The sequence below is a fragment of the Rhincodon typus genome, chromosome 26 (assembly GCF_021869965.1).
Source record: "Rhincodon typus isolate 14 chromosome 26, sRhiTyp1.1, whole genome shotgun sequence".
Lineage (NCBI taxonomy): Eukaryota > Metazoa > Chordata > Chondrichthyes > Orectolobiformes > Rhincodontidae > Rhincodon > Rhincodon typus.
The window spans coordinates 43,798,269-43,821,930 of NC_063357.1; the positions used below are offsets into that span (position 1 = coordinate 43,798,269).

Consider the following 23,662-nt stretch of genomic DNA (forward strand, 5'->3'; position numbering starts at 1 on the left):
GTGGGGGAGGGGCTGAGCATGGTGGGGGAGTTGTTGGGCGAGGGGCACAGCAAAGTGGGGGAGTTGGTGGGGGAGGGGCTGGGCACAGCCAGGAAGTTGGTGGGTGGGGGGGCTAGTTATGTTAGGGGAGGGGATGCCAGGGAGGTACCCAAAGTCTCAGAGCAGTGTTGTTAAGTGAGCAGATAAAAGAGGCACAGAACGTGGGGAAATGTGTACTTGTCCACTTTGGCAATGAATAATAGAAGAGCAGAGGATTACTGAAATGGAGAGATGGAAATGAGAGACTGCAGTGAAGGAGGGTCTGGGTGTCCTTGTAGATGAAACACAAACTGATAACAAGAAGGTACCGTAAATAATTAAAATAGGAAGTCTTGTTACAACTGTGCAGATCATTGGTGTGACCACAGCGAAAGGACTGTGTTTAGCTTTTGTCTCCTTACTGACGGAGGGCTATACTTTGTATTGAAGCAGCTCAGAGGAAGTTCACAAAGTCAATTCCCAGAATGAACACGTTGTCTTATGCAAAAAGGTTGAGCAGCTTTAACCTATATTGGCATTTAAAAGAATGACTTTACTGAAACAAAGAATTTGTTCTAATCTTTCATGGTGCCTGGGCATCACCCTGAAGCAGCCTTTCAATGATGTTGTGGTGCTGCACATCACCAAGTATAAATACCACAGAGCAGGCGGAGTTAGAACACTTGAAGAATACCACAACACTACACGTTAGAACTTATACTCTGGAAGAAACAGCGAGCTCATAGACTTGAACACATGAAGATAGATAGATTCATTATCATCAGCAATTCCTCAAATTTTCTTTCCAGCAGAGTGGCCTTCCGAGGCCAGTGTGGCAGCAATTTCCAGACAGAGGGGTCGATGCCAGAACCGGTGTGTTGACACTGATCTATGTGTGGGGAATCTTGGAGCAGCTGTGCATACAGCCTAAAAGGAATGTTAGTCATTACCCAATACAAGTCAGCGCCTGGTAATATCTATGATTACCTTGTAGAGCAGTATTTAGTTTTAATGCATAATAAATCATGTTACTTTGAATCTAATCTTGAAGACAGTTCTGGACTTGCATTCTCTTATCAGTCTGGAACAAATCCAAAGCCACCTGATGAAGGTCTCTCAACCTTCACTTCTCCAAGAAAAACAGCTCACCTTTTCTGATCTGTCTGCATAGCTAGAGTTCCTCATTTCCTGGCACCATTATTATCAATCTTTTCTACCGACCTTTTAATGCTTTCACATCATCCCTCATTTGACTAGTCTAAAGAATGCCTAATTTTCAAAAACAAAAATTGAAAACAACTGAAATGATAAATTTGAGGATATTTTTGTGATCCTTTCCAGTTCTCCCAAGGTTGTCAGCCTTGCTGTGATTGCACTCGATAGGAGAGAGAAGAAACTTCAGTATAGCACTGAAGGAGTACAGTCTTTCCCCTATCTCCCTCATCAAGTCGGACATTAAAGATCCAGGGCACTATTCTGGGAAGAGGAGAATTTTCCTGAGCTCCCAGACTCTTTCACAGATGATTATCTCAAAACTGGTTCCAGCATTTACCCATTAATTAAAAATGGCATGCATTTCAATCATCATTTGTTGACTGTAGTAATCTTTGAAATACTCGGAGGCTGTAAAAAATGGTAAATAAGTGCTAGTTCATTCTTTCTGCTGAATCCAAACCTCCCAGCAGTGCAGGCAACAGCAGGGTCAGAGCCCTTCAAATAGCAAGAACCAGGAGGTAGTTTCCTCACCTCAACTACACTCAACACAAGGGGCCAGTCACAAAGTGACCGAAAATCTCCACAGAGAAATGGTGCGTTTGACAAAATGGTCCATCTTCATGCAGGAACAATTCAAACACTTTCAAAACCAGTTGTGCCAAAGTAACAACCTAGCTGAGGGACACAATCTTGGCCCTTGGTTTCCTAATGCATGCCATTTGGTGAGTTCTGCAGTGCTGTGATGAAAGTCAACAGGCTTTGAGCCCATTCCTGGCAACAAGATGCATCAGTCGCCATGGTTACCGGTGTAAACCTGAAACTAGACACTAGCACCAAGGAGGACCAGCTGTGTATCAAACTTTACAGCCACCGCTTTGTCCAGTCCTGAGATTTTCAGCTTAGCGTCACCCACCTTGATAGCTCAGACACCCCCACACCACACTCTTCAAACTGCTCAAGTAAATAAGAGCAGCGATGGTGACTTTGCAGATCACTTTTAAATCAGTCTGGAGGTGGAGCAGCTTCTGTAGCCATGGAAACAGCAGTTTAAATTACTAACCTGAAATGATGTGATTATTAACATAATTACAAGAATGAGTAACAGGGTAGATGCATGATCGATAAGTGTGAGCTGTCACTGTAAATACTATTGATCAATCCAACAAGCTGATGTCAACCATCAGCAGTACATTAAATCAAGGCAGAGGACAATTATATCGTTCCAGCAGAAAGGATTTTCTTTGTGTTTGTTCAGGGGATGTGGGCGATACTGGCTGGGTCAGCATTTCATTGCCCAACCCTAATTGCCCTCGATGAGCTGCCTACTGCAATCCTTACAGCACAGGGGCAGCCAAGACTGTATTAGGAAGGGAGTTCAGGATGTTGGCACAGTGTTATATTTCCAAGTCAGGATGGTGTGTTAACTAGGAGGGGAACTTGCAGATGGTGCTATTCCCATATACTTGCTGCTCTTAACCTCAAGAAAAGTGTGTGATTTTTAATGTGACTGCCTCCAACAGGGTGCTTTACAAACTGCAAATAGTAACAGTTAGAATGGGGGATTTGATTACCGAAATATAGACTGGGATACTGGTAGTGTAAGGGGCAGCAAGGGGCAAGTGCTCCTGGATTATATTAGGGAGTGTTTCCTACAGCACTGCATGTCCAGTCCAACAAAAAAAAAGGATGCATTGTTGGACCTGGTCCTTGGAAATAAGGTGGACCACATAGATTAAGTGCCACAGGGGGAACATTTAGGAGACAACGATCATAAGGTTCAGGACAGCAGTGGAGAATGACAGGCAACAGTCAGGGTAAAAAAAAAAATCAATTGGCATGCAGCTAACCTCAATGGGAGAGGAACACAGGATTGACAAGAAATGATGGGAAAAACAGTAATAACAATAGGCTACCTTCAAACAGCAGACAATTTGATATAATCTGGTAATTTGATAATTTGGTATAATCCCTCAATTGGAAAAGGTAGGGCAAACAAATCCAGAGTTCCCTGGAACGACAAAGGAGGTAGAAATTAAGATTAGAAAAGAAAAGCGTGTTTGGCAGGTATAAGGCAGAAAGTAAAATTGAGAATCAAGAAGAATACTGAAGGTTTAGAGGTAAGTTGAAAAAGCAAATCAGAAAAGCAAAGATAAATGAGAAAGACTAGCAGCCAAATAAAAGGGGTGTCCCAAAGTCTTCTACAGGCACATAAATAGTAAGGGAAAACTAAGAGGAGGCATAGGGCCAATTAGAGACCAAAAAGGGGATTTACACACGGAGGCAGGGGACATGGCTGGGTTAAATACATACATTGCATCTGTCTTTCCAAACAGGAGGATACCGCCCAAGCTTTAGTTACGGAGGAAGAAACTCTGATTAGAAGGATTCAAGATGAATAAGGAAGAAATCTCAGATAGACAGTTGGAATTTAAAGTTCACAGGGCACTGGGACAGGATGGATATGAACAAGTGAGGGCAGAAAGGGGAGGCAACACTAGCCACAGTCTCCCAGTGTTCCCTGGACTCGGGGGAGGTGATGGAACACTGGAGAATTACAACTATTGCGGCTTTGTTCCAGAAAGATTATAAGGCTAATCCCAGCAATTACAGACCAGTCAGTTTAACTTCAGTGGTAGGAAACTTTTGAAAACAATAGCATTAGTAATCAAATGGACAAAGGTGGCCTGATTAGGAAGAGTCAGCGTGTATTTATAAAGAGGAAACTGTGTTTACCTAACTTGCTGGAGCTTTTTGAGGAGTTAACAGAAAGGGTCGATGACAGTAATGCTGTTGATGTGGTGTACATGGATTTCCAGCAGGTGTTTTTAATACAGTGCCATACGACAGCCTTGTGAGGAAAGTTCTAGATCATGTTATAAAAGAGACAGCACAGTGGCTCAGTGGTTAGCATTGCTGCCTCACAGCACCAGGGACCTGGGTTCGATTCCACCCTCAGGTGACTGCCTTTGTGGAATTTGTACATTCTCCCCGTGTCTGTGTGGGATTCCTCTGGGTGCTCCGGTTTCCTCCCATAGCCCAAAGATAGGCAGGTTAGGTGGATTGGCCATGCTAAATTGCCCGTAGTGTTCAGGGATGCCTAGATTAGGTGGGTTATAGGGGGACGGGTCTCGGTGGGATGCTCTGAGGGTCGGTGTGGACTTGTTGGGCCAAAGGGCCTGTCTCCAAACTGTAGAGATTGTATGACTAACGTGGATACTACGTTGGCTGAGTGATAGAAAACAAACAGTACCAGTCAATGGATATTTTTCAGGCAGAAGGAAGGTTTGTAGTGGAGTTTCCCAGGCGTTGGTATTGTGACAATACTATGGCTTTAAGACGTGTATTTTGACCTTTTTCTAAATAGGGAGAGGTCAAGACAGGTGCCGGGCATCCTGCTCCGAACAGGGGGGTTCTTTTTCAAAAGTTGGAACAACAGAAGCAGCATGAATGGATGGAACCAGGCTCCCAGAGAACCAGGATTTGAGATTAGCTTTCAGTAGTTGTTGGGGTTTTGAAGCTGGCTGTGGAAGCTGTTACATCTCTCTCTCTCTGCTACAGGTAAAGGCTGAAGTTCTTTCTCTGCCTTTTCTCTTGGTGTTCTTTTCTCCTGGACTGGAGAAAAATTGTGTGAGAAACCTATTTTATTGAATTTGCCTTTGCCAAGGGTGCATTTATGGGATATTACTATTTTGGAACAGTTACCATTTAGTAGTTAAATAATCTACCATTCTGTTAAGTTTTCCAATAAAGTTATACCAATTCTCCTTTCTTTTGTTTGTATATTAACTGCAGGGTAAGAATAAAGTGTGTTTTGCTTAAAGCCAAGTAGTGTGACCAACATCTGGAGCACAGCACCTTACACTTGCCTTTAAATAAGAAAATGTCAGGGTCTAAGCTATCTCCTCGATGTATTTGATTGGGTTTAGTCTGGTCCATAACAGTATTGGGATCCTTGCTTTTCCTGATTTATATTAATGATCTGGATCTTGGCGTGTGGTAAAGAAGTTCAAAGCTTGCAGATGGCATGAAACTTTGAGGAATTGGAAACTGTGGAGAAAGACAGTGTGGAATTCCAAAAGGACATTGACAATTTGGGGGAGTGTGCAAATAGGTGGCAGGTAAGGTTCAATCCAGAGAAGTGTGAAGTGATGCACTTTGAAGGCGCAGGTGTAGAGGGGCCTGGATGTATAGGTGTGTAGATCATCGAAGATGGCTGGACAGGTAGAGAGAGTAGTTACTAAAGTATACAGTGTTCTCAGCTTTATTAACAGGGACAGTGTACAAGAGCAAGGAGGTGATGTTAAACTTGTACAAGACACTTGTTTGACCATAGCTGGTGTATCATATACAGCTGTGGACACCACATTGTAGGAAAGATGTGAACGTATTAGAGAGAATGCAGAAGAGATTTACAAGAATGATTCCAGGAATGAAAAAAAATCAGTGATGAGGACAGAATGAAGGTGGGACTGTTCTCCTTGGTGAGAGTAAGAAAGCTGAGGGGAGATTTGACAGAGATTTCCAACATCCTGAATGGCTAGTTAGAGTAGATAACCACTGGTAAAAGGAACAAGAACAAGATGGCATTGATTTAAAGCAATTTGCAAAAGAAGCAAGGGTGAGGTGTTCTTTTTATTTCTTTTGAACAGTTTTCCATTCATGACTTACAGAATTATTGGAGCTGAACCAAACAGGAATAAGCCTGGAGTTGGTTACACTAATGGAATGATTGGCACTTTTAAGCATTAATTACAATTGGTAGGCTTTTAACAATTTGCCAAATGATTCTCCCTTCAACCAGAGAGTGTTGGGCTGGGGCTGCTCTTCAGTGCAGCTACTGGACAGCTCGAAACAAACCCCATCCAGACCCAGGTCCCACTGTCCTCATCCCCTCAACCCATAGTCTGGCCTGTCCCCAGTGTACCAGACAGGAGGGGACTATGTGACACAGCATTGCTGGGCATCTGCTCCAGAAGCAGCTACTGATAAAGATGGTCATTTCTGCAGGTCTTATTCCCTCAGGACCTCTCAGTACTTGGCTGCCAATGCTGCAGTCACTTATATTGTAAAAATCACAGCAGCTAAATTGTACACAACAAACTCCTACAAAGGACAAGGTGATAATCTGGTTTACTAATGTTAATCAAGGGATAAATACAGACCAGGAAGGCAAGTGGCTCTCTGTGGGATACTGCTGTGAGAGCCTCAGTTTGATGTCACATTAGAAGCAGCAGCTTGTTCCTTTGTTTTATTTGCTGGTTTCATGGGGGTGGGATAATGCTGTTATTTTTTTTCTCATCCCCAAGTTGAGATGAGGAGTGAGGTGAACTGTGAGTATATATCCAGGTCCTCCAGACTTTAGTAGAGCTGCACCAAAAGGCAGCAAGAGGGAGAGCAGCTTCACAAGAAATTCTTCATTGGCATTGCAGAGGCCTCGTCTGCACACACTGAAATCCAGGGAGCCAGAGGCACAGCAAGGCTGGAACACTTTCTGTGTGCTCCGAGTGTGACTGGCAGCACAGAGGCTTGGACTACTGTAGATGTGAGCTCACATTTCCTTTCCAACTATTTACTGAAAACAATGTTTACACAGGACGTCCAAACACAGCCTGAAAAGCTCATTTACAATGGGTTCCAGTCCCAAGTGTACAACACCCGGTTCCATTGTGCAAAAACAAATTGATGTGGGAGAGTCACTTAACAATCACCTTTCGTCATGGCTGTTATCATTTGTAACTAGCGTGAGTGCTGCCTTTCCTAATCGCTCATAGCATTCAACAGCCAATGCAGGACTTTCAAACAGCATTATATTTGGGGAAATGCAGCATTTAAATCGATGCACAGCCAGATCCCACCCATGGTGATGGAGTCAGTGACCTGATACTGATAGGGACTGTATGTGGCACTCTCTGGAAGTCCACACCTCCGTGAGGGTTCCTTCCACCCTGGCGACAAGGGAAGGCCATAGCTCCATTCTCAGTGCCCTCCCTTTGACTCTTTACAGCCGTGACGTTACCCCATGCTGAAAAACCTCAGCTTTTCACCCAAATGTGCAAAAGAGAACGGTTTTGTTGTTATTCAGGAGGAACAGGGCCAGAGTTGGGAGTGAAAATGCCAACGTTGGTCAGTGTGCCACTTTCCCACTGGGTGGTCACTCTTATACCAAGGTGGGCACAATGCTGGCAGGGCTGTTCAAACCCCAAGCACAATGGGAACCCAATAATTAGGGAAGTACCACTGTAAAAATACCCAAAAAGTGAATGTTGCTCCCTGGGGCATGAGTTGAGATCTGGTTCAGTGACTCAATACAGCCACATCTCAGCACTGCACCTGATCTGTGTTCAGTCAGGAGAGGCTGGGGGAGAAAGGGAAATGATCTGGTTATGTCAAGATTCTGAGCTTGAAGTGCATCATCAAGAATCTTCAATCCAATTCATCTGGCTGCCACAGCACTTTAGAAGATTTAGTGTGGAAAGCTTATGACAGCTGGACACCGATGCGTGGTGAGTCAGCCATCACTGCCAGGTGAAAGGGAACAGGGACGCTCTTATTAAATGTGTACTGTCATGGTACCTCTGCCCACTCAGTAAACTGCTTCACATTTCTAATGGGAAAATGGATGCTTGGCACTATGCCACGTTTCACTTTGCGAGCCACTCGTGGGCAGGAATAAAGCTTTTAGTGCTTCATACGTCCTCTGGATCTGAGCAGAAGTCAAAGGAGGGCCATTACTCATCGTCACTAGGAATTGTTCAGGACTGTATCAATATCAGCAGCCACCCAGTGTACTCAGCTGTTTACACCCGAGAGGATGCACACTCAGCCTGAGGCCATTTGACACACACTCACAGGCAGGTACTGGCACAGGACTGACCATGGAATTAGCTGGGACCACAAGGAAACTAACAGCAGCAACCAAAACGTGATGGAAACAAGTGTAAGTTTGCAGAGCAAGATGGAGTTTGCAGCTTCAGGTCAAGCAAGAGATAGGCCGAAACAAAGGAAATCGCAAAAAGCCAAACAGCAAAGATGCTTGAAATGCTAACTGGTAAAGGTAGAAACCAGGCAAGGTGGCTCGGACCGGAATCTTTTCTCAGACCCTCCAATCAGTATTTTTATGACAAAAGGACCACACAGCCCCACTGAGGTGGACACTGAAGTGAAGTCAATATTGGACCTGATGCTCTATTGCCTTTCAGGTTGAGGGAGAGGATGTTACAATGAATTGAAGCTCATTGTTTTGTCAAGCTGGGATCAGTCAGGGATCTGCTACTAAAAGCTTTGCGTTATTTACAAACACAAATCCATCAGTCCAGCAACCACACACCTAAGAACCCTCTCATCATTGAATCCCTACAGTTTGGAAGCAGGCCATTTGGCCCATCGAGTCCACACCGACCCTCCAAAAAGCATTCCATCATGACCCACCTCCCTACCCTCTCCCTGTAACCCTGCATCTCCCATGGCTAATCCACTTAGCCTGCATATCCCTGGACACTCTCATAGGGGAACACAGCCGAGCTACAAAATGAATGAGAGCTACATGCAGCAAATTCCCTCGAATTGCATTTGTTTCTTCAATTACATCCATGTTCCATTCTTGTGAAAGGGGTAATACTTCAATTCAGTGCACAGTGAGCATGTGGAGAAAATAGACAACTAGAATCAGCCTTCCTGTATGTATGATGACTGGGGCATAAAACTGTGTTATTCCCATGAATAAGATGATTGCTTGCTCTCATTCAGTGGCACTCAAGGCCCTGATGGATTGAATAAAATGGATTGTAAACATCAGAAATTTAGAGTCTTCAAATACAACTTCAATTACTCCTCTTTCCCACTGCATCGCTAGCTACAAAACCAAGAACCTATTGATATCAGGGTGGCCCTAATGGATTTGTTAATGAATCTCAGGGAAGGTGTTAATGTGTTGTGTTATAATGGGTCAGATGCTTTCTAACTGTGAGATTATTAACACTCATGCATCTGATAAATTTACTCAAAATGGGAACTGAACTAAAAGAAGGGGATATGCTGAATCACAACACAAAGAAATACTGTGATCAAAGCAAAATACCGCAGATAAGAGAATCTGAGGAGTCATACCAGAGTCAAAACATTACCTCAGTGTCTCTCTCCACAGATGCTGCCTGAGTTTCTCCAGCATTCTCGGTGTTTGTTAAAGAAATGATGGGGAATGTACCAGCTCCAATAAAAAGAGCGGAGAGCCCGGTTTTACACTGCTGAGCTGGTGCAATCAAAAACACCTTGAAATGATTTCTTCAGGGATATTATCAGAAGTTTCAATACCGGAAATGCATCCAATTAAAGAGAAAGTGCACAAACAAACATTGATGGACAGGAACCTAGCCACTGGTTCACTCAACCTGTCCTGGTGGTGATACCTAGACATCCCATCCCAGCTCAAACCACGTGATCAGGAGGGGTGGTAGACCAGGTTCATTTGGGAGAAATATCTGGTGAACTCCTCTCTGACTCATTTGGACTATTTCAACCAGTTTAGTTTGATCACTCTGGCCCAGAACACACCATTGTCCGTAATCAACAGTATATAAAAGGTGGTCTCTGCCTCAGCCAGAGAGAAGTCCAGAATCAGCATGATCAGTCTCCTCTCTGTCCAGAATTCACAATCACCCATCTCAACCAATCTATAACAATGGCAACTGTACAAAGCCCCATTCTGAGAACTAGAGGAGGCCATTCAGCCCCCATGAACCTATCCGGCCAGATCACAGCTCATCAGTCCGCCCAATGGGTTTAGTTCCAAGATCCTTTACTCTTGCCCAACAGAAGTCCATCACAATTTGAAAGTTTTCAATTGACCCACCAGCTGCAACATCTTTTTGGGGGAAAGTTGTCCAAACTTCCACTCTCCTTTTCCAGTGGGATTTCTACTGCACACTACTCTCTGCATAAGGAAAGAAACTCAGTAAAGAATTCAAGATGAATCCCTTTACTTGAAGCATAGTTAGAAATTGACCTCCCTACCACAAGGGATGGTTGAGGTGAATAGCTTAGATGGAAGTTAAGGTGCAGCTGGAGAGGTGCTAGAGAATGGTACAGAAACCTTTTTGAAAGGGTAGGGTGAAGACTCATGGATGGAGCATGAAACACCAGCATCTACAGTTGGGCCTGAATGGTCAGTTTCAGTGCTGCAAATCCTACATAATTCAATGTCAAATCCCAAATTTAACTGAAACCGGGAACACCTTGTCCCCATTCCCAATGCCAAAAGTGGGAAAGTATTTCATTCCTGGGTGCCGATCACTCACCTTGAGAGCAGAAATTGAAAACTCTCCAATTCCTTCAGTGTCTGGAGTAAGATATCCATTTTGAAATGAGTCACCCTAAAACACAATCTGCTGTAACCACTTAATGCCGGGCTGTTCTCTCCTTTCACTTAACGCTCGGGTGTTCATCAGTGTCACACCATTCACACTCAACTCTTAGGGGCCGTGTCATCACATGACAGGATTCAGATAGATACTTATTATCCAAAAATACTCCACATGGCAACATCCAAGCGGTTGTTAAAATGGATGAGCTCCCTGGGGAAGATGACAGCATAGGGATAAATTCACGGGACTGCTGAAGGTGAGGTAAGGGTGACTCCAGGCCCACTGCAGTGGGCCTGACTCCTGTCTGCCCTCTGAAATGGCCCTAGCAAGATACCTAGTTCAAGGGCAAAAAATGCTGGCCTTAACATGACGTGCAAAAGCCATGCAAGAGTGAAATGAATCATGTGTTTGGATGATATAAAAGATCCTCAGGCATCCTCTCCCTTTGTGCGCACACATGCTCAAGGACACACTTCTCACGTAAATGGTGCAAACTTACAATATAAATGGACACTTTAATCTTTGTCACTTGCAAATTTCCTGGAAACAAGGACCAAATGATACAACCACTTAACATGAAATATAAACAATATTGCAATGTATTATACTTAGCATTCGCTTTAATCTTTCAATTTATTTTCCCTTGTATGGTGTGGAGGGATTCAAGGGAGGAACACTTGTGTAAGCCTTGCTCAAGTGAGGTATGCAGTAGATGGTATCATTGCTTTAAAACACAGACAGATCAGGGAAACAGGATGCCCCTTGGACCAGCAGTTGTCCAAAACCTGCTGCTTAACCCCGGGCTGCCACTTTTATTAAAGCTTAGACTCCAGGGTGCTGCGGTCAGAAACCCCAGGAGAAAATGTATTAGAGCATCAAACAAAGTATGCTTACCTCACTTTCTTCCTGCAGATGTGATACATGGTGTGTTGAATAAAATGAAGGTAGGAGTGGGAGAGAAGTGGTTGTTTGACGATGTGGAGCAATTCATAGCATCATAGAGGAAGCAGGCCATTCAACCCATCGAGTCCACATAGACCCTCCAAACTGCATCCCACCCAGACCCACCCCCCTACTCTATCCCTGTAACCCTGCATTTCCCTTGGCTACCTACCTAACCTGCACATGCTTAGACACTATGGGCAATTTAGCATGGCCAGTCTACCTAACTGAAGGGAGAAAGTCATGCAAAGCAATGTGTCTATCCAGAAGCGGTTACTTTAATCACCGTTTGGCTACCTATTTTAAGTAGTTAGAGTATCCCTTTGCATTTTAGATGATCAGTGTTTTCAATGCCATTGTCACTGAATACAAATTAGGGTGTTACACAGCTTCGAGGACCTCTACCGAATGTGAAGAGCTGGCTCAATAGCCCACCCTTCCATTTGGAAGGCTAATGCATTCATTGCTTAGTAGTGACATACACTACCCGGGTTGAGTTTCTCCTTGCTCCAGGTAAATGGGCATTCCTACACAACACAACCGGAATAGTAAAGATATTTTTAATGAAGGTGGTGCCATTGTGGTAATGTTACTCGACTAGTAACCCAAACGCCCAGGCTAATATTTGGGGACTTAGGTTCAAATGCCACCATTGCATCTGGTGGCATTTGAACTTATTTCATAATTCTGGAAGTTAAATAGACTCAGTGATGACAGTTATAACAACTATCATCGAGTACTGTAAAAGCCCATCTGGTTCGCTAATGCACTTTAGAGAAGGAAACTGCCCTCCTCCCCTGGTCTGGCCTACATGTGACTCCAGACCCACAGCAATGTGGTTGACTCTTACCTGCCCTCTGAAATAGCTGAGCAAGTCAACAGCCCAAGGGCAATTCGGATGAACAACAAAAGCTAACTTCATCAGTAATGCCTACATTCCACAAAAGAATACAGAAAATGTACTAGAGTCCATTCTCACATAGGAAATACACAGATGACCCTGGATATACACCCAGAAATAACAGGGTGAGGAACTTCAAGTAATTAACATTGGTCATGAAATAACTACCACTAAAAACCTACAAATGCCTACTTACATCTGAACATTTTGAAAGGGAAGACTATAGAGACATTGCATGCTTTGGTTTTAATCTTCCCGAAGTGTCTGGATCTATAATAAACCCCAGGGATTGGAAGGAAACAGAGGTAGCCTTACTGTTCAACAGGAGGAGGAGAGAAAAGCAAGGAACAGGAGACCAGTCAGCCTGGCATTGGTTGTTGGGAAACCTGTAGCATCAATTACTAGGGATATTGTAACAGTGCTTTTAGAAGATCTGATATGGTTAGTCAAAGTCAACACCAACTCCTGAAAAGAGTTTTGGAAAATACAGATTTCTTGCTTTCAAGGGTGTAACCAGCAAGACAGATAAGGAGAAAATCTTATCTAGAAAGAGAGTACATAGATATACAACATAGAATCCTTTTGAAAATCCTGTAACCCTCCAAATATAAACCTAGCTCTCTTTTGAAACCTTCTAAGGAATCCATCTCCACCGTTCTCTCAGGCAGCACATTCCAAATCCTAACAACTAAGTAAAGAAGTTTCCCCACATCTCACTCCTAGCTTTTCTGCTGACAAGCTTGAAACTGTGATCCCTAGTTACTGACACGCTAACCTAGTGGAAACAGAATATCCTCCTTTACACTGTAAAAATAAAACTGTTGACAGCTTTGAACACCTCAATAAAGTCACCTCTTAATTTTCTCTGCTCCAAGGAGAATAAGCCCAATCTCTCTAATCTTATCTTGTATCTAAAATCCCTCATTCCTGGTCTTATTCTAGTAAATCTCCTTTGTACTCTCTCTAAGGCTTTAGCATCCTTCCTTAAGTAAGGTGCCCAGAATTGAACATAATACTCTAAATGTGGCCTGACCATCAACAGATATTTAGGCACCAAGGGAACCAAGGCATATGGATATAATTTAGGACAAAGGAATGCTTCTTGCTTATTCTTTCAGGGAATAGGAGTGTCACTGATAAGGCCAACATGTGTTGTTCATGCTAATTATCACTGAACTAAGTGGCTTGCTGGGCCATCTCAGAGAGCAGTTAAGAGTCAAGCACATTGCTCCGTGTCTGGTGTCGCATGTAGGCCAGACCAGGTAAAGAGGGCCGTTCCTTTCTTAAAAGGCACTGTAGAACCAGTTGGGCTTTAATTGAGGCTGAAGATAAGCCATGATCATCTTGGGTGTAGGTGACAACTCAAGAGCCTTCATATGTGTCAGAGACACAGACAGAAATCATTTGGGCCAAAGAGTTGAAAAGCAAATACTGAATTAATACAGTACTGTTTATTAACACATGGGATATGGGCATAGCTGGCTGGCCAGCATTTATTGCCAGTCCCAAGCTGCCCTTGAGAAGGTGGGGGTGAGCTGCCTTCTTGAACCACTGCAGTCCACAATGCCCTTAGGGAGGGAATTCCAGGATTTTGACTCTGACGGTGAAGCAGTGGCGATATATTTCCAAGTCAGGATGGTGTGCAAACTGGAGGAGGATTTACCTTTGCTTGCTGCCCTGTGTTAGTTTAGGTTTCAAATAATATCAATTTATTTGACACAGCGTTTTGTTTCATTTCCACAGAGTCTAACCTTTGGAGGCCTTTTATACAATCAAAGAATTTCAGAAAAATGATAAAGTATCGTGTTCCTGGGGTTCACATGTCCACCCTGGGACCTCAGAACGTCCAAAAGTTGTTCCACTGCCCATGAAATACTTTTGAAGTATAATCACTGTTGTATTGTGGAGATTGCAGTTGGCACAATCTGCATGGCAAGATCCCACAAACGATAATACGTTGCAGAGGCTGAATGGGCCTCCAGATCACCTCAGTCACACACCCAGATTCCCTGCAGATGCTCAAACCAATGGGACAAACAGCAAGTCCTACCCGGGTCCCTGCCAATGTTGTTCTTGCTGCCACCACTTGAGGGCAGCATGAAAAGCTCACCCCACTTCCTTACCCCCGCTTCACCCAGCACCACCCCTGCCCCAAGTGGCGCATACACTAACTCCTGGATATGAAACCATGCCCTGTCATTGTGCTGCTGTTAGTGTATTTGCAGGCAGTATGTTTAATGTTTGGCAGCATCTGTGGAAAGAAGGCAGAGTCAACGTTTCAGGTTCAGGAGGTGGGGGAGGTCACTGGGCTCCAAATGTTAACTGTGCTTTGTCTCCACAGATGCTGCCAGATCTACTGAGTTTCTCCAGCAATTTCTTGTTTTTGTTTCGGGTTTCCAGCATCCGAGTTCTATCTTTTATGTTTGCCTTGTCTATCCGGGTGAAAAGGACAGTAAATGCAAAATGGGAAACTTGAATACTGGGCACAAGAATCATTATCAGATCCTCAACAGGCCTTACAGCTTTAGGAGGTCTCACAGAATAGACATTACAAAAGGGCAGCAGGAGATCCACTGATCAGTTAGATCATGGTTGATCTAGATCCTGACTCAACTTTCTCGCCTTAGCTCCACATTCACTGATGATCTCCTCAAGCAGAGGTCACTTGAGGCCCTTGAGTAGCCACTTGAGCAGTTGAGATACTTTGCAGAAACGTAAGTACGTATCTAAGTTGACGCCCCTCAGTGCAGTACTAAGGGAATGCTGCATTGAAAGAGGCCGGCCCTGACAAACGAGAAGTAAACAGAGCCCCATCTACTCCCTTTGTAACTTTGTACTAAAGAGGAACATCTCCCTTTCCAGTGATATTCAACTCCTGTGCTACCAAGTGACTGTTTATTGCTGTTTGAGAGAATGGGAGGCATATACCATATTTTTAATCTTTCATGGGATGTCGGCATCACTGACAACACTAGCATTTAGTTCCCGTCCCTAACTGCCCTTAAAGTTAGTGGTTTTTTTACACCATATCAGAGGGCAGTTAAGAGTGAAGAAGTTGAGGTCTGGAGTCACAAGGAAACCGGATTGGGTAAGAATTCCTGAAAGACCATTAGTAAACCAGAAGGGTTTTTAAATAACAACTGATGATAGCCGTCAACTGCAGATTTATTGTTGACCTCTTTTAAAATCAATCAGCTGCTGTGGTGGGATTTGAACCTATGTTCCCACAGCATTAGCACAGTTAACTCCTGGATTACTGGTCCGCTTTGCCATCCCGTCCTTGTGATGACGCCCTTACTGGGATTTCCTAAATTAGCTGGATTGTAAACAACAAATGTGGTAAGAAAACGCTGCAGTCCTCATTATTAGCAAAGGGGCCAGGAAAACTTACTCACTCACTCAAACAGAACAGGGGTAATGAAGGAACGCACAACAGCAATGGAGGTGAAATCATAAAACAACTGATCATTAGTCTGCTAGTCAAATCTTGCAGCTAAAGTCAAGCTAAAGTTGTATATCTCTCACCTTATTGTCAGACTTTCACTGCTAAAGTAATGCAAACTTTCACCACTAAGTTTGTCACATGTAGGTTAATCGTGAAAATTTGCAGCACAGACGATTAAAGTAGGAAGCAGGAGGAGAGGGGATCAGAAAGTTTATTTACTGGTTCTTTCAGCTCACTAAAGCTGGAAGACAATCAGAAGGGATTAACAAAAGCAACAAGCAGACTTAAACCAATAGAACAAGCAATCTCCACACTACAACAAAGGCCGCATTGATCCGAGAATCAATGACTTCAAAGTATTTACCACAGATGACCCTACCCTAGGCAGACACTGTCATCAGTAAAGCAAGACTGACTTTGTGAATCCCAGTACATTCCCCCAGCATGACCCTTTGAGGAGATAAACATTCCATCAAATTGGCATCAAGAATCATGTGATAAACTAAACAGCTAGAAGTACAAAAATAAATAGCCTAGTGAACTGCACATCATGAGGTAAACCTCCATCTCATCACTCAATTTCCCAGTCTGTGTGTCTAAAGTGAAAAATCTTCTGGTTGCACTTACTTCCTGTCTGCATCATGACTTTGTTGCCCTAATTTTCAAATTTTCTGCAACAACTCTACCCCTCCCCCTCTGATAGATTTCTGTGAACATATTTAACCAGGGTTTTCCCCTTGTGTTCACTTTTCACCCTGTGTTAATTAGCTGTAAATTGAAAGCAAAATACTGCAGATGCTGGAAATCTGAAACAAACAGAGAATGCTGAAGAAACTCAGCAGGTCTGGCAGCATCTGTGGAGACAGAAACAGTTAAGGTTTAGAGTCCGAAATAACAAGGTGTACAGCTGGATGAACACAGCAGGCAAGCAGCATCAGAGGAGCAGGAAAGCTGACATTTCGGGTCTAGACCCTTCTAGGAATAACTTCGAACTCCCAGTTGCATGCCATTTCAATAAACCCCCTTGCTCTCGTGCTAACATTTCTGCTAATGTTCAAACAAAACACAACAAACTCAAAAAACAATACATTTTCTTCTTAGGCACTTTACAGCCTCTGGGTCTCAACATTGAGCTCAATAACTTCAGAAACTGACCGCATTACGTCTGTTCTCCGTCATGTCATATTTGTGTCTTGTTTACTTTGCAATAGTAGAAAGGACCAATTCTCTGCCTTTCACATCTAAAATGACACCCTTCTTACATCTTTTCCTTTCTCCACTACTAAATAATAACCCCTTTCTCTAATGCATTGGGCCTGTTTATCAGCTATCCTCTTGCCCCTCTTCGACCTCTAAGCTTAAAAAAGACCTAATTTCCAACTCCTTCCAGATCTGAAGAATCAAACCAAACTCGAAACATTAACTGTTTCTCTCTCCACTGATGCTGCCAGACCTGCTGAATTTCTCCAGCACTCAGTGTTTGTTAATTAGCTGGATTTAGGCATTGCACTGTCACAGGTTAGCTTTGAACTACACCGGTGCAACCTCAACCAATGAAAATGAGGTTATATTATTGTTGTGTGTGTGTTATATTATTGTTGTTTATCTCACTGGATTAGTTCCAGGAATTATGTATAAATCACGGCATTTTGAGAATTTGAATCCAAGTGTAATAAAACCTATAAAAGGTTGGTGAATGTCCTTGAGGGAAGCAACTGGCCATCCTTACCCAAACTGGTCTATAGAGGGTGCCAGTCTGACCCACCTTCATACTGCCCAGCTTAGAGAAAACCATGGCTTGTCTCGGACCAATTCAAGGCAGCCCAATAGCCCTATCCTATTGCAGTAACTAAGCACGGGCAGCAAATGCCAGTATTGCTAATGACACTTGGTCCAAATCCATCGGGTGCCACAGCAATTCAAAAGGAACAGGAAAAGGTATCTTATACCCAAGTGCCTAATCTATGATTGATCAATTTATCATATCATTTATTAAATGATGACACATAGTTCAATGCACTATTTTAGTGCATTTCAAATATTAAACAGCCAAGAATTTGTACCCTGTCACTTGTATTTGCAATGATTCAGTGACTGAGTTAGTGACCTGAGTCAGGGAACACCTAATGGCTGAACACACGGCTTTTTAAAAACCGGGCTCCGTTACTCTTAAAGGCCAGTGCTGGGAGCGACTACAACTCCAGAGTGCTATGACTAATGTAAAACTCTTCAGACTGTGACGCTGTATTAGCTACACAATTTATTCTTCAGCATTGTTCGAGTTGGTGTTTGCGGTTTTATTGCCTGGGTCTATAACTCACCCCTAACATTCTAGTTTAATCTTAAGTCATGTTGATCACACCTCCATCGTAACCTCCTCCGTTAGCTTCGTCATTGGGTGGCTTTTTGAGTAGTGACTGATTGGAGGTGGATCAAATGAGCTTCAGCAACAATGCATCAGAAATGGCTGCGCACTTGCACTTTCAGATCTGAATAAGACAGCAGCCTTTTCTCGATCATTCCAAGGCCCTGTGGGTTTTGTTCTCGTTACTCATACCTCACACTTGACTATTGCTGCTGAGCGCCAGCTGGGGAAGGTGGGAGGCTTTCAGGAAGGTGAGTGATATTCAGAAGTATTGAAACTTGCAGATCAAACTCTTAAATGATTATGGCAAATGGGAATGGAATTTTAATAGGATATTAAAGAATCAGAATTAGCTTTATTGTCACGTACTCACACGAGTACAGTGAAAAATTTAAAAGTTGCCGCTTAAGTACAAATTCTTAGGAGAAAAGCATTAGAAAAATAAAGAACATTATTTTGAGCTGATCATCAAAAAGCAAATAGCCAAGAGAGAGGGTCCCCACATTCAAAACTTAAAGCCAACTTGGCCAAACCACAGGCATTCCAAAGCACATTCAAGGTAAACTACAAACACTCACAGCTAGCAACTCATTTGAAACATGAGGTTAGCATTAAACAGCTTTGTGCCTCAGTTATCTTTGGAGAAAACAAAGTCAAGTGAATGAACAGCAATGGGAACAGAGAAACTCAGATCTCTGCAGCGCTGCATTAACACTGTAGGTAAACATATTATGATGCAGCTCTGTAGTAGCTGGGGCTTGAACCCAAGCATCCTGCCCTCTCCAAGGATGTAGTGCACTGGTGTTATACAAGAAAACCATGAAAGGCTTGTATTTACATTGCACCTTTCACAGCTGATCACTTTACAGCTATTTTTTTACTCAAAGTGTAACCGTAACCATAAGATATAGGAGCATAATTAGACCATTCAGCCCATCGGGACTTCTCCAGCACGCCTGCCTTTCCCTGTAACCTTTGATCCCCTTACCAATCAAGAACCTCGCTCTGTCTTAAATACACTCAGTGACTTGGCTTCCATAGCCTTCTGCAGCAATGAGTTCCACAGATTACTCACCCTCTGGCAATATAGGAAACACAACAGCCAGTGTGCACTGTCTACAAGACGTTAGAGACTAATATCTTATCTACTGGTGAGAAGTTCCTAGAATCTATAACTGAGGCAGGGTTGTGGAACCAGTTCAAAACTTACTGATCAGAGAGAGACAGCAGAGACATGTAAAGGATAGATCACACCTGATGAACTCTTATGTTTGAATAGGTAACTACAGAACTGAACAGAGGAATTTATGCCTAATAAGAGACTGCTTGCTAAAATTTCAAGACTATCGAATTGAAGGCAAAGTATTGATCTCGTTTGAAGGAGGGGTAACAGACTGAGAACTTCACGTTTATTAATGGTATAAAGGTTGCTGGGGTTGTAAGGAGCATGAAAGAAAGCATAAAAGTTACAAAAGGAATAGACATAGATTGAGCGATTAGGAAATGTTGGGGGGTGGGGGGGTGGTGGTGGGTGGGGTCATCCATTTTGGCCTGAAAAGGGATGAAACAAAGTATTACCAAAATGGTGAAATAAAGACAGAGGCCACCCAAGTTTCTAAATATACTGATAATCACAAAGTCACAAAGAGGGGCTGAAAATAATCAAATACTTGGCTTTTATACCCACGTGAGTAGAATACAAACAGCTTGAAGATACACATTAGCTATACAAAGCCTTATTTATACCTCACCTAAAGGACTGAGCTCACCTCAGGAAGGAGATATTGACTTCATAGGAACTTGTGCAGTGTAGATTTACCAAAATGAACTCAAGGGTCAAACTGCTAGGAGAATATAACTGAAGCTCATTGTATTCCCCGGAATTTAGGTCAAAGGCAAATTTGATCAAAGTTTCAAGATCTGAAGAGAAATTTTTAGGTAAATAGAGGGGTATTGTGCTGATTTGGGCATCTGAAAATCTGGGACAGTTTTCAGATTAAAGCCAGGCCTTTCAGGAGTGGAGTTACAAAACACTTCTACACAAAGTGGCAGAAGTTTAGAATTCTTCTCTGCAAACAGGAATCAACATTAGATCAAGGCAGCAGCTCACCACCACCTTCTCAAAAGCAACTAAGGATGTGCAATAAATGCTGGCCCAGTCAGCGATGTTCAATCCCAGGATGCGTGCAAAGAAAGGAAGGTTGTTAATTTTACATCTTGATGGATTTTTTTAAAAAATCAACCAAGGTTGTTAGTAGATAGATCTCATGGAATGAGGTCACAGATCAGGCATGTCTTTGTTGAATAAGGTTGAATAATGGAACAGGCTAGAGAGGCTTAATGGCTTCCGGCTGCTCACAAATGCAATTTCTGAACCAAAACAGCTATTGTCTGGGATATCAAATATACAGAACTCAAATCCAGTCAGCAGAACAAGTTCCCTTCCCTGCAGGATACTGGTGGGTTTTTAATGACTATCTAACAGATGCATGGTCATTTTTACTAATGATGTTTTTTAATATTCAGATTTGCAAAACGGAATTCAAATTTTCAAACTGCCAAATTGGAATTTGATGTTGCATAAAACATCCAGTACAGGCATGAGAGGCAAACTCTAGTTTATACCTCACATGAGACTCCTCCATTACACGTCTTCTACCCTACTAGCAATATCCTTCTGTTCCTTCTTCCCTCATGCACTTAGGGAACTTTTCCCAAAAGGCCTGTAAGACTTCAGTCTTTACTGTTTCACCTGGTAGCAAGCTACACATTCTAATCTCTTTCCAAGTAAAGACGTTTCTCGTGAATTTATAAGTAACTGCTATGATTCTGAATTTTGGGCTCCCGCATTAACATAAACGTTTTTGGAATCTTGCAATCACAGTGAGAGGAAAACCTGCATTGAATGGGGATTATAAGATGTGAGGAGGAGTCAATTCCACATCTCCGGTATATGTATTTACAGGTCATGAGCCTCCACACATTGACCCAATGCCAGCCACACCATTGGTGGGGTGGTGATTTCAGATCTCTCGCAATTTCCAGAAAGTCAGGCCAGCTCCTGGAGGATACATAGCTCTTTTTCCAAATCCTGGAGTCCTAGTGAGGAGGAAGCCTGTTTTGGAGTCAGGAACCATTTGTTTGGGGAATTTAAAAAGGTGCTATTAACTACATGTAACAGTAGGCAATGCTGCACAACGTTATGGTATCATTCAGAAGAGGAAAGGATCGATTAAAATGACCAGCATTGTGGAAGTAGAACAGTCTTCGGATGCAATAGGTTAATGTATTCAACGGTTAAAGTGCTCTTCTACATTGATGAGAATGGAGATTCAGATTTTCTTATGTCAGTTGCACCATATGTTTTGATCTTTTCATGACTGACTAACCAGCTCACTTGTTCCACTACTCCAATGGCTTTAACATGTTCTGCAGGCTTTGGAGACAATTGGCTGAGCTTCAAGCCTTATTAATAGAGCTCAGCAGGGGTTGCTGATAAAGTTGAGAGGGAGACTGTGAGCTTTGTTTATTTTAACAGTTTTGTTGTGAGGGATTTATTTTATTACCTCATAGATGAGATATCTTCAGAATATTATGCTTTCAAGGAGGTTGGGGTTGTTAAGTGGTGCTTTTTTTAATTTTGACAGTTTTTTTTTTAACCATTTAATAGAATTAAGGTTATTTCAAGGGGAGTTTGAATGGTTGCATGTTCCATTGGTAGTTTGATGAGCTCTTAAGAGGATTTTTTTAAAAGATGAATTTGATTGGTTGTTTGCTTATTTTGACAGCTTCACAAACATCTAAAAAGATTTCCCAATCTTATTACAGGGCTTCAGCCTAAAATGGATGTTGGGTGAGAGACATGGGAGGATGATGGGGCTTGGGTGGAAGGCATTAATGAAGGGTTTGAGTGGATTTGGTACAGAGAGAGGGAGGAAGAGGGCTGGGATGCCAAATACTCAGATCCAGAATTTGTTTAATGTCCAAACGACATGGGGAAAACCTTCCACCTGCTTACTTTATCATCTGTCTACCTCAGGAGCATCAAGAGTATGGAATCTGGCCCATCTTCAGCACTCCACCATGAACAACACTCCTGATCAGAGACTGGATAGCAATGCCAAGAAATCACACAATTCCTGCCTCAAATGGGACAATGTGCCTCACTTCTGTAAAGCCAGCCTGTCAAAAACCTCAACATTTTAAAAGTTGTTTCAGAGATAGCAGGAACTGCAGATGCTGGAGAATCTGAGATAACAAGGTGTAGAGCTGAAGGGTCTAGGCCCGAAACGTCAGCGTTCCTGCTCCTCTGATGCTGCTTGGCCTGCTGTGTTCATCTAGCTCTACACCTTGTTATCTAACATTTTAAAGTTCCTCTGTTAGGTCATCCCTCCACATTTTATTCTCTAAACTCTAGCATCCTCAGCTGTTCAGAACTTTTTGAAAGGGTAATCTCTCAGTTGTTACGAATTCAGAGTTCTTGGATATTCCTGTAAATCTCTTCTATTATCTCTATGCTCTGTTTGTGTTGTGGAGATCATAACTGTCCCCAGTGTGGTCTAACCAAACAATGCTGGCAGCATCTTCAGAGACAGAAACAGCATTAACGTTTTGAGTTATTACTTCTCTTTGGACAAGAAGGGTCATTTTCAACTTGAAACATGAGCTACGTTACTCGCCAAAGTCGCTACCAGACCAGCTCAGTATTTTTTTTTTTTTTTTTTTTAAAAAAAGATTTTCAGCTTCCACAGTTTTTTTATTTTAGTGGTCTAACCAAAGTTCAATAAAAATTAAAATATCCTCCCTTGTTTTTAATTCTAGCTTTTGGATAGGAAACTTTATATTGGTCTTGATAGCTTGTGTTATTACTTTTAATGATTTATGAATGTTTTGACCATAGTTTCCTTTTGCACAGCACATCTAGACTTACATTTCCAAGGAGGATGCAGGTTTCTTATACAGCTGACAAAAGGATTTGCCCACCTATTCTCGATGTTTATTGTCTTCTTGCATCACGTTAAAGTCTCCTCAGAGTTATCCATATCGCCTCATTGATCCTGTCTGTCAAAACACCAATCTTTGTGGGACACCACTTCCTCCATTATTCATCTCAATGTCTGGATCACAAGCCCAGCAATAGAACTATTATGATCAATAGTTATTTTATAGGTGCTCTTTGCGGTGATTGTAGCTGAATAAGTCGCTCTTGGAAAATAAATATTTCTTTGGTAACAGCTACTGAATTGCTGAGATTAATGCTGCTCCCTCTGATTTAACATTTGCTGGAATAGTTTACTGATTGATGCCAATTTTTTTTTTTAGAAACAGCTTTGAAACTTTAAATGTGCTCCAGCACAAGACTTGAGAAGGTTCAATCGATTAGAACATGCATTGACCTGCAACAAACTGGTCAACCT

The 23,662-nt window shown here is 42.6% G+C and overlaps 1 protein-coding gene across 2 annotated transcripts in view; it reads right to left on the reverse strand.

Annotated features, from left to right (window-relative positions):
* atp2a3 (ATPase sarcoplasmic/endoplasmic reticulum Ca2+ transporting 3) overlaps positions 1-23,662 on the reverse strand; it is a 172,855-nt gene that overhangs the window by 57,574 nt on the left and 91,619 nt on the right. The window lies entirely within an intron of this gene.